Here is a 14441-nt window from a genome sequence, read left to right as displayed (position 1 = left end):
GACACATTATGTTCAGAGAAACAAAGATAAGATGACTGAAATTTTCTTACAGAAACCACACAAGCCAGAAAAGAATGGAACTATATTGTGTTGAAAGAAAAAAAAAAATTAAAACTGTCAATTTAGATTTCCATAACCAGCTAAAATATCCTTCAGACATGAAGACAAATATATTTTTTCAAATAGAATTTTAAAAATCTTAAATTAATGAAAATGAAAACAAGTAATGGGAAAAAGGTAACAAAGAACAGATAGAAAAATAAATAATAGCAAGACGGTAGATTTAAATTCAACCATAATATTAATTATAGTAAATAAGAATGGTCTAAGCGCTCCAATTAAATGGTAGACATTATCAGATTGGAGTTTTAAAAAAGAGAGATCAGATCCTTATAAGAAACCTACTTTAAATGTAAAGACATAGGTAAGTTTAAAAAAAAGTAGAAAGATAGAAAAATATACATGCAAATGTTAAATGAAAGAAAACTGGAATGGCTATATTAATATCAGAAAAGTAGACTTCAGAACAAGGACTGTCATTAGGGATAAAGATATACATTTTCTCGTTATAAAGAGGTCAATTCATCAAGGAGATGTAATAATCCAAAATGTATATGCCAATATATTTGAGAATCTGTATGACATGGACACGTTTCTTGAAGACACAAATTACCAAAACTGATAGAAGGAAAGTAGAAAATCTGAATAGTTCTAAATCTATTATAGAAATTAAATTCATAATTAAAAGCTTTCCACAAAGAAAACTCCAGGTGCATTTTCATTGATGAATGCTACCAAACATATAAAAAAGAAATAATATCAGTAATATAAAAATTCTTTCAGAAAATAGAAAAGAGAACTTCTTCAGTCCTTTTATGAAATGAACATTACCCTGATATGAAAATTTTAAAAAATTATAAGACAATAAAACTAAATACCAATAGTCCTCACAACCGTAAGTGCACAAATCCTGGGCAAAATAGTTGTAAATCAAGTCCAGCAATATATTAAAAGAGTAATACATCATGATCAGCTGGGGTTTATCCCATGAATTCAAGGTTGGTTTAATATTCTAAAATCCAATCAGTCTAATTCATCACATTAACAGAATAAAGAAGACAAACCATATGGTCATCTCAATAGATGCACCCATTCCTAATAAAATCCTCAGCAAATGAGGAATAGAAGCGAACTTCCCCAGCCTGAAATGGGCATCTACACAAACCCACAGATGACATCATAAACTGTGATGAGGAGAGAGTGGCTGCTTTCTCCCTAAGCTAAGAATGAGGCAAGGGAGAGGAGGGATGTCACCAACGTGGCAACGTAAGACTTCCCTGGAAAAATCTCTCTTCAGAATCAACTAATAGGAGGACAAATCGCACTTGCTTGGAGCTTTGGAGGATGATAGAGACTGGAGAAGGACTCCACAAACACTGAATTGAAGAAAAAGAAAAACAATCTCCAAAGTCAGGTAGGTGATTTCTGACTCAGACCCACCAGTCCGGACCTCCCCCAGCAACTCGGACCCACGCAGCTTTGGTGTGACACTGAGGCAGCAGCCAGGGTTCGGATGAACATTCATCAACTGATGAGTGGATAAACAAAATGTGGTAGATACATGCAATGGAATATTCTTCAGCATTAAAAAGGAAAGGGGTTTCTGATTCATGTGACAACATGGATGAAACTTGAAGGCATCACGTTGAGTGAAATAAGCCAGACACAAAACGATGTTTTATGATCTCACTGATACGAAATAATTAGAAAAAGCAAACTAATAGACCTAGAATCTAGAATATAGGTAACTAGGAGCTGGGTGGGAACAGGGAATGGGGAATTAATGCTTAAATTGTACAGAATCTCTATTTGGGTTGACTGTGAAGTTCTGGTAATGAATGGTGGAGATGGTGGAAAAACATCCTAAGTGTAATTAACAGCACTGAATTATACATATGAACGTGGTTAAAAGGGGAAATTTTAGGCTGTATATGTGTTATTAGAATAAAAATTTTAAGATAAAACAGAACTGCACAACACAGTGAACCTACTGTCAACGATGGACTATAGTTAATAACACAATTATAAAATTGTTCTTTCATGAATTGTAACAAAAATACCACACTAGTGCAAGGTGTTAATAATAGGATAGCATACTGGAAAAAATACACCTCATGTAAACTATGGGCTGTAGTTCATAGCACAATTATAATATTCTTTCATCAGTCATACAAAGGTACTACACTAATGCAAAGTGTTACTAATAGGGAGTGGGGTATATGGGAACATTGTTTTTTTTACATGATTGACCCATAAACCTACAACTTCTCTAATTAAAAAAATTAAATAAGAAAAACTACAATGAAATACCATTTCACACCGACTAGAATGGCTACTATTTAAAAAACAAAAAATAACAAGCAATGGAGAGGATGTGGAGAATAGGAACACTCATTCTTTGCTGGTGGGAATGTAAAATGGTACAGCCACTGTGGAAATCAGTTTGGCAGCTCCTCAGGAAGTTAAATGTAGAATTACCATGTGACCTGGCAACCCCTCTTCTACATACATACACAAAAGAACTGAAAGCAGGGAACTGAACGGATATTTGTATACCGATGTTCACAGCAGCATTATTCACAATAGCCCAAAGGTGGAAGCAACCCAAGTGTCCATCAACAGACGAATGGCTGAACAAAATGTGGTTTTCACATACAATTCAGCCATGAAAAGGAACAAATTTCTGACACATGTATATATTATGTCCCCCAGAAAAAGTCATGTTCATTGATGCAATCTTGTGGGGGCAGACATATTAGAAGGGATTAAGTTGGAATGTTTGGATTAGGTTGTTTCCATGGAAATGTGCCCCACCCAACTGTGGGTGATGACTCTGAATGTGGTGGTGTGGCCCCGCCCATTCAGCATGGGTCTTGATTAGTTACTGGGGTGCTGTATAAGCTCAGACAGAAGGAAAGAACTTGCTGCAGCCAAGAGGGACACTTTGAAGAATGCACAGAAGCTTAGAGAGGAGCTGCAGATGAGAGACAGTTGGAAGACAGCCGTTGAAAGCAGACTCTTGCTTCGGAGAAGCTAAGAGAGGACAAATACCCCAAGAGCAACTAAGAGTGACATTTTTGAGGAACTGCAGCCTAGAGAGGAACGTTCTGGGAGAAAGCCATTTTGAAACCAGAACTTTGGAGCAGACGCCAGCCACATGCCTTCCCAGCTAACAGAGGTTCTCTGGATGCCATTGGCCATCGTCCAGTGAAGGTACCTGATTGTTGATGTGTTACCTTGGACACTTTATGGCCTTAAGACTGTAACTGTGTAACCAAATAAACCCCCTTTATAAAAGCCGATCCATTTCTGGTATTTTGCATCCTGGCAGCATTAGCAAACTAGAACACATGACAACATGGATGAACCTTGAAGACATCATATTAAGTGAAACAAGCCAGACACAAAAAGACAAACATTGTATGATCTCACTTATATGAAATTAGAATAAACAAATTCATAGTTGGAAACTAGAGTACATGTCACCAAGGGCTGCGGTGGGGGTAGGGACTGAAGAGTTAATTGCTAATTGGTGCAGAGTTTCTGTTTGAGGCAATGGAAAGTTTTGGTAAGGGGATGGTGGTGATGGTAGCAAAAAAATGTGAATTTAATTAACACTGTTGAATTATATATCTAAATATGGTTAAAAGAGGGAAATTTTAAGTGGTATATATGTTGCTAGAATATAAATTAAACAAACAAAACAACCATAGGACTCTACAACACAAATAGTGAAACCTAAAGTAAACTGTGTACCATAGTACACAGTACAATTGTAATAATATTCTCTCATCAATTGCAAAGGTACCACACTAATGTAAAATGTTAAAAATAGCAGCATGTATATGGGAACTCTGTATTTTCTTCATGATCTTCTGTAAATCTACAAATTCTGTAATATTAAATAAATAAATAAGGCAAGGATCTCTGTTCTCACCAATTATTTTCAACATTATGCTGCATGTACCAGCCAGCAAAAGAAGGCAAGAAAAACAGATAAAGAACAAAAGGTTGGAAAGAAAGAGGTAAAACTTTTTAATCTCAGTGTCATGATCATATAAATAGAAAATCCTAAGGAATCTACAACAAAGCTTCCAAACTAATGACTAAATTTAGCAAGGGAGTGGGATACAGGGATTTTACAAAAACCATGTAGTTTTCGGTATACCAGCAATTAACAATTGAAAAATGAAATGCAGATATCCTGGATATCAGTCTTTTGTCAGATATTGGTTTGCAAATATTTTCTCCCACTCTGTAGCTCGTATTTTCATCATCTTAACAGGGTCTTTCACAGAGCAAAAGTTTTAAATTTGATGAATTCCAATAATATATCAATTATTTTTTTTATGGATCATGCTGTTGGTGTCATATCTAATAACTCTTCAACCAAACCCTATGTCAAGATTTTCTCCTATGTTGTCATCTAAAAGCATTTAAGTTTTAGCATTTAAATCTATGAGCCATTTTGAATTAATTTTTATTTAAAGTAGAAGTTTTAGCTTGAGGTTCACTTTTTTTTTTTTTTTTTTTTTTTTGCCTATGGATAGCCAGTTTCTCAGCACAATTTGTTAAAAAGACCATCCTGTTCAAACACCACAAATACATGAAACTTTTAATAGGAAGTGAGATATGGTAGGTCTGTATAGGTTAGAGTGAAATAGTGACACATCCCAAAGAAATTTGGACAGAGAATAAAAATACATATGCAGGGTCCCCCTGAGGAGCTGGGGGGAAATGCGGAAGTGTTGGACTTCCTCACCTGGATTGTTGCTGATGTTCTCACAAACACTGGGGACTGATGGCTTGGTATGCCGAGCCCTCTGTCTTGGGGCTTGCCCTTATGAAGCTTGTTACTGCAAAGGAGAGGCTAAACCTGCTTGTAATTGTGCCTAAGAGTCTCCCCCTGAGTGCCTCTTTGTTGTTCAGATGTGGCTCGCTCTCTAACTAAGCCACCTCGGCAGGTGTACTCACTGCCCTCCCCTCTACGTGGGACCTGACTCCCAGGGGTGTAAATCTCCCTGGCGATGCAGGATATGACTCCTGGGGATGAATCTGGACCCAGCATCATGGGATTGAGAACATCTTCTTGACCAAAAGGGGGATGCAAAATGAAATGAAATAAAGCTTCAGTGGCTGAGAGATTTCAAATGGAGTCACGAGGTCACTCTGGGGGACATTCTTATGCATTATATAGATAACACTTTTTAGGTTTTAATGTATTGGAATAGCTAAAAGTAAATACCTGAAATTACAGAACTGCAACCCAGTAGCCTTGACTCTTGAAGACGATTTGTAACAATGTAGCTTACAAGGGATGACAGTGTGATTGTGAAAACCTTGTGGATCATACTCCCTTTATCCAGTATATGGATGGATGAGTAGAAAAATGGGGACAAAAACGAAATGAAAAATAGGGTGGTACTGTGAACAATTGCTTGCACACCATAGATGACTGTATGGTATGTGAATATATCTCAATAAAACTGAATTTAATTTAAAAAAGGTTAAAAAAAAAAAAAAAGACCAACCTTCCTCCCTTGAATAGCTGTTGCGTCTTTGTCAAAAATTACTGTGCCATAAACTTGTGGGGCTATTTCTGGGTTCTCTATTCTGTTCCATTAATCTATATGTCTATCTCTCCACCAAGACAGCAGTCTTGATTACTGTAGCTATATAATGTCTTGACATTGTGATTCCTCCCAGTTTATTTCTTCAGTTTTGGAATTATTTCAGCTATTCTGGTTCCTTTGCCTTTCCATATACATTTTAGAATAAGCTTATCTGTTTTTAAAAAAATTCTTACTGGGATTTTGATAGGAATTGTAGTAAACATGTACACCAATTTGGGGAGAATGACATCTTCACTATGTTCTATCTCCAATTCATGAACATAGACTCTCTCTTTATTTATTTAGATCTTCGAGTTCCTTGAACAGTGTTTTGCAGTTTTTTAGTATACAAGTCCTATACATGATTTGTTAGATTTATACCTAAGTCTTCCTTTCTGTCTTGTTTTTTATTATTTTTTTTTGAGCAATCATTAATGCTATTATACTTTCGATTTGGGTTTCCAATTTTTTTTGTTTCTTTTTTAATTTCTGTGTTCATTGTTAGTATATAGAAGTTGATTTTTTTTAAGGTTGATCTTCTTTCCTGCAACCTTGCTGAATTAACGTATTTAGTTCTGGTTTTTTGTTGTCGTTGTTGATTCCATGGGATTTTCTGCATAGACCATCATGTCATCTGCAAATAGGGACAGTTTCATTTCTTCCTTTTTAATCCATTTGATTGTATTTCTTTCTCTTGTCTTATTGCACTGGTTAGAACTTCCAGTACCATGTTCACCAGCAGTGATGAAAGTGGACATCCTTGCCTTCTTCCAGATCTTAGAGGGAAAGCATTTACTATTTCACGATTAAGTACAATGTTAGGATTTTTAGTACATGTTCCTTATCAAGTTGAAGAAATTCCCCCTCTATTCCTAACTGAGAGTTGTTATCAGGAATGGGTGTTGAATTTTGTCAAACATTTTTTTCTGTATCAATTGATAGGATCATATGATTTTTCTTCTTTAGCCTACTAATATAGTAGATTACATTGAGTGACTTTTTTCAAATACTGAACCAGCCTTACATCCTTGGAATAATCTGTTTGGTCATGGTAATATAAGTCTTATTCTATTTGCTGATATTTTGTTAAGAATTTTTACATCTATATTCATGAGGGATATTGCTCTATAGTTTTCTTTTTTTCTATTTTGTCTTTCTTCTTCCTTTTCTTCTTTACCATCTTTGGTATTGGTATCAGAATTATACTGGCCTCATACAGTTAATTGGGAAATGTTCTCTCCTATCTTCAGAAGGATTATATAGAATAGGCGTTAATTCTTCAAACATTTGGTAGAACCCTTCATGAGTCCACCTGGGTCTGGAGATTTCCTTTCAGGAGATTTTAAATTACAAATTCAATTTCCTTAATAGCTATAGAGCTATTCAAATGATCTATTTTATATTTGGTGAGGTATGATAGCTTATACTTTTCTAGAAATTGGTCAATTTCACCTAAGTTGTCAAAGTTGAGTATTTGTCAATTTTGTTGATCTTTTCAAAGAACCAGCTTTTTGTTTCACTGATTTTCTCTGTTGTTTTCTGCTTCAAATTTCATTGATTTCTGTTCTTATTTTTATCATTTCTTTTCATCTATTTGCTGTGGGCTTATTTTTCTTTTTCTAGTGTCTTAAAGTGGGAGCTTAAATGATTGATTTGAGACTTTTCCTCTTTTCCAATGTAAGCATCTAGGGCTATAAATTTCTCTCTCAGCACTGCTTGAGCTGTATTCCCACACATTTTGATACATTGTATTTTCATTTTCATTGAGTTCAATGCATGTTTTTATTTTCCTTGAGACTTTAACCTTACCCCAAGGGTTATTCAGAAGTATGTTGTTTAGTTTCCAAATGTTAGATGTTTTCCTCATATCTTTCTGTTATCCACTTCTAATCTGACTCCATTGTGTTTGGAGGACATACTGTGTATGATTTCAATTTTTTAATTTATTGTTTATTTTATGGCCCAAGATATGGCCTATTTGGCATTATGTTCCATGGAGCTTGAAAAATAATTCTGCTGTTGTTGGGTAGAATGTTCTATAGGTATCTATTAGATCCTGTTTATTGATGGCATAATTGAGTTCTATATCCTTGCTGGGTTTTTGCCTAATTCTACCAATTGTTGAGATCCAGTGGGTGCTGAAGTCTCCAACCGTAATTGGGGAGCTGTCTATTTCTCCTTTCAAGTCTAACAGTTTCTCCTTCACATATTTGCAGCTCTGTTGTTTGGTTCATACCCATTTAGGATTGCTATCTCTTCTTGATGGATTGACCCTTTTATCATTATATAATGTCCCCTTCTGTTCCTGGTAATGCTCTTTGTTCTGAAAAACACTTTATATGATATTAATATAGCTATTCCTGCTTTCATTTTATTGATGTTTGCATGGTATATCTATTTTCATCCCTTTATTTTCAATCTACAAGTATCATTATAGTTGATGTCATTATATCACATTTCAAGTGAGTTTATGTTGACAGCATTAGTTGGGTCAAGTTTTTAAGTCCACTCTGCCAATCTTGTCTTTTAATTGGTATATTTAGACAATTTCCACTTAGTGTAATTATTGATATGTGCCATTTTGTTTTGTTTTGTTTTCTATTTGTTCTTTTTGCTTCATTTTTCTGTTTTCTTTTTCCTGCCTTCCTAGAGGGTATTTACACATTTTAGAATTCCATTTTGATTTATCCACATTACTTTTGAGTTTATCTATTTGTACAGCTTTTTTGTGTGTTTGCTCTTGGTATTACATTATCTTACCACAACCTATCAAAGTCTACCAATGTCGACATCTTTCCAGTTTGAGTGAAGTGTCGAAACCTACTTCCCTTTACACTCCTTTATGCTACCCCAGCTACAGTATAACAGTCTTAAATAATTCTTGTATATACATTGAGAACCACATTAGACAGTATTATAGTTTTTGCTTCACCTGTCAAACATAATTTAGAAAACTTAAAAAAGAGAAAGTCTATTGTATTTTCCTACATTTTTGCTCTTTCAACATTCTTTTTACCTTCCTCATGTTCCAAGATTCCTTCTTTTATCATAGGGAATTTCCTTTAGTCATTCTTTTAGGCTGGGGCCTAAAACAAATTTTGGTTTTCCTTCATCTGAGGATATCTTGATGTACTCTTTATTCCTGTCTTGGTAGACTACCCCTTTCCTGGTACTTTGGCTTGGGACATTTTTTTTGTTCATGCCTATTGATGTCTCCGGGTACAGGGTTCCTGTCGTCTCCAGAACTCAGTCTAGGAAACATGACACAAAAAGAAAACCAGGAATTCACCACCATGTCATTCCTTGGGTCCCAATGTCTTTATCTGGTCTCCTCTCTACCTTCCAGTGTCATCTTCTGTTTGTTCTATATATAGTGCTCACATGTATAGTGTCCAGGGTTTTTAGTTGTATTTAGCAGGTGGTATAGGGAAAAGTATGCCTATTCCATATGCCCAGAAGCAGAAGTTCAAAAATGAGATTTTAAAAATAATATTCACAATGGCATTAAAAATGAAACACTTAGGAGTAAATATAACAAAATATGTACAAGACCTGTACACTAAAAACCTCAAACCTTTAATGAGAGACATTTAAAAGGCCTAAGTAGATGGAAAGACTTAACATATTCATGGAGACAAACTGTTATTGTCATTTTCCCCAAATTGATTTATAGATTCAAAACAATTCCAATCAAAACTTCAGAGTTTTTTGTTGTTTTTGAAGAGAGAAATTTAATTAAGAGAATTTGGAGAGAGAAATTTAATTAAATATATTAAAATTGACAAGCTGACTGTAAAATTTACATATAAGTTCGAAGGACCTAGAATAGCCAAAACATTTTGAAAAGGAAGAACAAGTTCAAGGACTTACCCTACCTGATTTCCAGATTTCATAAAAGGTTACAGTAATCAAAACAGCATGATATTGGTAGAAACATGAACAGGAACAGCTCAAGGTTCCTCTCAATGGGACGGAATGGAGGGTCCAGAAAGAGGCCCACACATTCACGGACAATTGTTTTCCATCAAACATACCAAGGTAATTCAATACAGAAAAGATGGTTGTTCTAGTTTGCTAATGCTGCTGGAATGCAAAACACCAGAGATGGATTGGTTTATTTGGTTACACAGTTACAGTCTTAAGGCCATCAAGTGTCCAAGGTAACACATCAGCAATCAGGTACCTTCACTGGAGGATGGCAAATGGCGTCCGGAAAACCTCTGTTAGCTCGGAAGGCACGTGGCTGGCGTCTGCTCCAAAGTTCTGGTTTCAAAATGGCTTTCTCCCAGGATATTCCTCTCTAGGCTGCAGTTCCTCAAAAAATGTCACTCTTAGTTGCACTTGGGGTATTTGTCCTCTCTAAGCTTCTCCAGAGCAAGAGTCTGCTTTCAACGGCCATCTTCAAACTGTCTCTCATTTGCAGCTCCTGTGCTTTCTTTAAAATGTCCCTCTTGGCTGTTGCTCTTCTTCAAAATGTCACTCACAGCTGCACTGAGTTCCTTGTGTTTGTCAGCTCATTTATATGGCTCCAGTGATAGATTTAGACCCACCCTGAAGGGGTAGGGTTACACCTCCATGGAAATTATCCAATTGGAGTCATCACCCACAGTTGGGTGGGGTGCATCTCCATGGAAACACTCAAAGAATTCCAATCTAATCAGCACTAAAATGTCTGCCCCACAAGATTGCATCAAAGAATATGGCTTTTTCTGGGGTCATAATACATTGAAACCAGTACAATGGTATTTTAAATAAATTGCAGTGGAACAATCAGAAAAGGAAAAAAAAAAAAAAAGAATCTCCATCCATACCTTATACCATACGCAAAAATTAACTCATAGACCTAAAAGTAAAAGCTAGATTATGAGACTTTTTGAAGAAAAAATAGTAGGAAATCTTTCCAAACCTGGGCTAGGCTAACATTTCTTATGATATAAAAATCATGAATCATAAAAGAAAAATTTGATAAACTTGACCTAAATATAATTTAACATTATCTTCCAAAGACACCGCTAAGAAAATGAGAAGACAAGCCACAGACTGGGAGAAAACAGTCACCATATATTAAGTACATTTGAGATACTTTATAAAGGACTGGCATCTAGAATAAATAAAGATCCCCTACAACCCAAAAATTAGAAGACGATAACCCAATTAGAAAATGGACAAACGATTTAAACAGGAACATCACCTAAAATATGTGAAAGGTCAATAAGCACATGAAAAATATGTTCAACATCATTAGTCTGTAAGGGAGATGCAAATTAAAGTCACGATGAGAGACCATTACATACCCACTAAAATGACTCAAATTTAGAAGACTGACAATGCCAAATGTAGGTGAGAATGTGGAGCAAATAAAATTCTCATACATTGCTCTTTGGTATATAAAACGGTACAACCACTTTGAAAAACTGCTGGGCAGTTTTTTATACTTAAACATACACTTACCATATGACCCGGCAATTCCATTCTTGGAATTACCCAAAACATGTGCCCATACAAAGAAGCGTACATGAATGTCTAAGAGCAGCTTCATTCCTAGTGGCCCATAACTGAAACCAACCTAATGTCTGTCACTAGCTAATGGAAACGATCGTGTACAGCTCAGCCACAAAAAGGCATGAACTGCTCATACATGCAACAACGTGGATGAATTTTGAAAAACTTTACACTAAGTGAAAGATGCCAGATACAAAGGAATGATATGCTGTATGATTCAATTTATGTGGAATTGTAGAAAAGACAAAGTTAATCTATTAGAAGCAAATATCAGAATGGTGGTTTCCCAGGGCCAAAGAGAGTGGGGTGGATATTGTAATGAGGGAACCCTTTGGGGTTGTGTGGAAATGTTCTATTTTTTTGTTTGTGATGGTGGTTACTCATTGAACTGTCCATTTCAAATGGATGCATTTTATTTTTGAGTATTACAATGAAATGAAGTTGATTAAAAATAAATTTAATTAATTTTTTCTTCTTTATGACCCTGGATCTTTCTACACAATGTGATGCAGCTACCTACTCCTTTCTTCTAAAACATTCTTCTTTGACTTCTCTGATACTCTCTCTCCCCTGATTTTCCCCCTCCTTCTCCAACTACACTCCTTAATCCCTTTCCCAGGCAGCTGTCACTTAATTTTGGCCAATCCCTCAAATACTGGTGTTTCCTAGATTTCTGCTTCTCTCTTTCCCTGCTCCATTTCTACAGTTTTACCTAACAAAGCTCTAACTTGGGCCCAGATCTTCTCCCTAAGCCCAGGCCCACACTTCCTGAAGGCAAGGAAGATATCTCCACCTGGAATATTCTATATCCCTATTCCACAGCCCTATACTGAGTTCATCCCTATACTGAGTTCATCAGCTACTTTCTAATCTCCCTTTATTGACACCACTTACCCCTCAGTTGCTGAAGTAAGAAACTAGGGAATCTTCCTAGATTCCTCTCTCTTCTTCATTACCCACATATAATTTAAGTCTTGTCTGTTCTATCTCCTAAGTCACTCATGAACTTGTCCTTCTCTCCAACCCCACTGGCCCTCAGAGACTCTTTCCTAGTTTATTGTAATAGCTTCTGAACTAGCCTCCCAATCCTAGCCTTTCTCTCTCCAACAACCCCTCCTAACTACACCCAGACTAGCTTTGTTGCTTTCTTGATTGAAAACCTTCTAGGACACTGCTTACCTGTGATAGTTTGAGTTATGTACCCCAGGAAAAAAAACATGTTCTGAATGTTAATCTGGATTACTGGAGGCCTTATAAAGAGGACCTGAATGGAAGTCACAGAAGCCAGAAAGGAGAGGATATCATCATATGACTGGAGACAGAAATGCAAGTCAGGGAACCCCAAAGATTGCCAGCGGCCAGCACCATGACACAGCTGACCCTGGGATAAAGCATGGTCTTGCCAACACCTTGATTTGGACTTCTGGCCTCTGAAACCATAAGCCAATAACTGCCTGTTGTTTAAGCCAAACTAGTTTGTGGTATTTGTGATAGCAGCTCCGGTAAACTATGACAGTACCTATCAGTCAGCTCCCAAATTCCTTAGCATGGCAGTGAAGGATATCCACCATCTGGCTTGGCTTCCTTCTCCATCACCACCTCCTTCCTTCAACACCATCTTGCAACAATCCCACCCATAGCACCTTGTGCTACTTCTCCATTAAAACAAGCCGTGCATGTGTTTTCACTTCCCTGGGCTTGTGATGGTCCCTCTGTCTGCCACGCCCTTGGCCATTACTGGCCTGGTGAACAACTACCACTCATCCTTCAAGACCCAGATCCATGTTATCTGCTCCCTGCACCTCCCCAACCCGCCCTTGGTGCTCCTAGGCCACTCTGCCCTGCTCCTGTCCCAGCACATGGGCATATGTCACACTCTATTATAAATGTCTACTTCTGGGCCTGCCTTCCCCTAGACTGCAAATTCCCAGAAAGCAGGGACCGAGTCTCCTTCACCTCTGCTTCTCCACAGCTTGGAGCACAGAGTAGCTGCTCAATAAATGGATGAAGACAGGCAGGAAGGTAGGGAAAAAAGCTCTTGGGTCCATGGTTTCTACTGCATAACCTTACATGCCCATATGTACACATATACATCCAATTTCAAGTAATTCCTTCTGAATACTGCTGTGACTTTTTCCCATTATATTTTAGAAACAACTGAAGATTCTTGTATGAGCCATCACCAAGGGTTAGCCTGGTCAAGCAGTTGTCATGGACACGAGGATTTTTGCACAAGCAGCTCTAGAGAAACCCTGATGCTCTTTAGATCAGCCCTGTTTCCTCCCCTGGTTAGTGGGAGTGCAGAGAACTCCAAGGGCAACCAAGGTGTTTCACAACATTGGGCCCTAATTTTCCCCTGCAACTGCTGAATTCCAGAAAAAGTCCTAGGAGCACCAAGGGTGGGTCGGGGAGTTGCAGGGAGCAGGTAACATGGATCTGGGTCTTCAAGGATGAGTGGAAGCAACAAAGGAAGAAAAGTAGAGGCAAGGATAAGTCTGGATCACTTCCTTCTTGAACTAAAGCAAGACCCAGCTCAAGATTCAAGATTCAAGATTCAAGGGTCACTCTCTCCAGAGAGCCACCCTGTACCCAGCCACCAGCATATGTCCTCATGCTACAGTGAGGCCAGAAGGAACTTTTCAATTCACACAGCCCCCTCAGTCCACCAAGACCTCGTTATGTATCAATTCATAAAGGCATGCCTCATCTCAACTAAACAAATCTTCTCCTGGACAGAGGCTGTGTCTTCTCTAGCCTCCCTTCCCCACCCTCAGCCCCTCAACCCCAGTGGCGGCTTATTGCCCTCTATGCCCGCTGTGCCTTATACCCATCCTTTATTTAACTCTCCAGGTCAGCACTGGAACTTTCTAGGACCAGAAAAGTTTTATATCTGCGTGGTATAATATACTTAGCCACTAGGCACATGTGGCTACTGAGCACTTGCAAGGTGGCTAATGCAGATAAAGAACTGGATTTTTGTTTAATTTTAATTAGTCAGAATTTCAATAGCCACACGTGGTTCCGCCTTAGCCAGCAAAGCACTAGCCCTCCTTCCAGTCAGGAAGATAATCCCCATTTTACCAGTGAGTAAACTGGGGTTGTAGGGACTTCCGATAATCTGGGTACATGGGGAAACATTTAGGTACTCCCAACCCCTAGGGGATAAAAAATGGAAATAGGAGGATTTGAATGTCTTCTAACAGACGGCTCAAAGATACAAGTCACCACAAAGAAACAGCACTTCAAATTGACAATCACCCGACTGAC

The sequence above is a fragment of the Choloepus didactylus genome, chromosome 8 (genome assembly GCF_015220235.1).
Source record: "Choloepus didactylus isolate mChoDid1 chromosome 8, mChoDid1.pri, whole genome shotgun sequence".
NCBI classification, from domain to species: Eukaryota; Metazoa; Chordata; class Mammalia; order Pilosa; family Megalonychidae; genus Choloepus; species Choloepus didactylus.
This window is presented reverse-complemented; position numbering follows the sequence as displayed.